The sequence below is a fragment of the Coptis chinensis genome, chromosome 2 (genome assembly GCF_015680905.1).
Source record: "Coptis chinensis isolate HL-2020 chromosome 2, ASM1568090v1, whole genome shotgun sequence".
NCBI lineage: Eukaryota > Viridiplantae > Streptophyta > Magnoliopsida > Ranunculales > Ranunculaceae > Coptis > Coptis chinensis.
In genome coordinates this window covers 93,739,872-93,741,715 of record NC_141457.1, presented here as the reverse complement: position 1 = coordinate 93,741,715, position 1,844 = coordinate 93,739,872, and the positions used below count along the sequence as shown (strand labels likewise).

The 1,844-nt window shown below is 35.0% G+C and overlaps 1 long non-coding RNA gene across 1 annotated transcript; it reads right to left on the bottom strand.

The window, feature by feature from the left end:
* Positions 1–492: 492 nt before the first annotated feature.
* LOC147519091 (uncharacterized) lies at positions 493–1,634 on the bottom strand. Its single transcript, XR_015212001.1, has 2 exons — positions 1,511–1,634; positions 493–1,406 (listed from the first exon to the last, which is right to left on the bottom strand). It is a non-coding gene; the product is annotated as an uncharacterized LOC147519091 (long non-coding RNA).
* Positions 1,635–1,844: the final 210 nt, after the last annotated feature.

The following is a 1,844-nucleotide window of genomic DNA, read 5'->3' as shown; positions in this document are numbered from 1 at the left end:
GAAAAAAAATTATTGAAAATATCGGTTCTCATAAAAAAAAAATACGTAAAATTAACGAATTAGATTCTTAAACCTATTAATAATAATATAACCAAAAACTAAGAGTTTATTTATTTTTTCCTCCTTAACGAAAGTTAAATATACAAATTATTGTATTATCTCTCTAATAAATATTATCGTTTCTCAATTCTCTTATTTTTTTAAATATTTAACGTAATTTTTGTGTTTGACATATCTGTAGTACTCCAAAATTGAGCTAGCTAGAAGTGATTATGAGAATTTGATATTTTTTGTTGTATCTCGGATCATTGTTTAGAAATATTTGGTATGATTATACTAATATATATTTTGAAAACATTAAATATATACATCCGATATAACCGATTAAATCACCGATTACCTGATTAATCGCATATCGCTTCTCGACCGATTAGTTTCGAAAACCGATTTTAACTGTTTAGGTTGAGAGCTTTGGTTGCAACATCTTCCTCGTCGCTACTAATTCCCATAAAAATATATAGAGCTAATACAATGGCTTCCCCAAGCACGACGCCAATCCAGAAGTCTCCATTGACCAAAGTAACCATTATTACAAAATTGACAACTACAACTGAGACAATGTTGAAGAATAAAATTACCAACGAGAGTTGTCGTAACAGTTTTACTTTCTCGAAGCTCAGTGCAGCCTTTCCTTCAACCTCCCCCGCACGAAGCAGATGACGAGTAGTCAATACGAAAATCATTTGCTCAAGGTGAAGGCCAAAAAATTGGACCGCATTGAAAACACATTGAAATTAAATCCAGTGGCCAAAGAGACACGAAACATTGCAAGGCAAGCTGATCCACCAAGAAAGGTAGATAATGTTGGCAACAATGTTAATATAGATCCCAATCGTCAGAAATATCTTCTCCCAAAGTCTCATTTTGCGTTTCGCAAGAAAGGACCAACCGATACTTATAAGACAAACCAAGGTAAAGATATCGACTCCGCAGAATGAACCCGCTGTATAAGCCAAGAAAACCGTGGGCATTACCAATGTACTTGGTGTAACATAGATTTGCCAACTCGATTCCAAAACTCAAAATCTTGAACACCAGAAAGAACTGTATAACATAATGGATTTGAGTAACCGTTGAATTTTTTCGATGTAATAGTGAAGCCCGAAACAATTGAACAGCAAAGAAAAAATAAGTGAAAATATAGATGAAATAAAGCCAAAAAAGATAGTTCTTCTTTGCTGGTAAGTAGTTCCGCTGCCTGCTTTTGAGGCCGATATTAAATGTCGCAGAATGAATATCCATCGAGAACTGCAGTTCTGGTAAACAGTTTTGGAAGTATAGATCAAGTAAAACATAAGGGTCGATCTTGTAGAAATAAATATTCAAGCTCTTGTTCTTGATTCCGCCTACATCGGATACATCATTAAGGGCATATCAAAAGTGTATACAATATTGGCAAAATCAGAATGGAGGAAGCAGACTGAGAAGTGATTTGTCCTATTCATCTTACCGTAGAACCTATTGTTTCTTGGGGTAAAGAAGCCAACTTCTGAAAGATTGAAGGTCTTGTTAGGTTGTGTTGAAGATAAAGAGATGTGAGAAAGTTTGAGTTCAAGACGGCCTGTTTTCGTGAACTTGAAGACATCGATTAAGTCCAAGGATCGATTTTGGGATCTAAGCTAGGCACGGATCTCAGCTGAAGCAGTGATAGAGAAGAACACTAGCAGTAAAACAACCCATGACAGCATAATTGTGAGAGAAGCTTTCTTGAATGGCATCGCTTATGGGGGAGGATGTCACAGTCCGAATTTCTAAACAATTAAAAAAAATGAATATTTGAAATA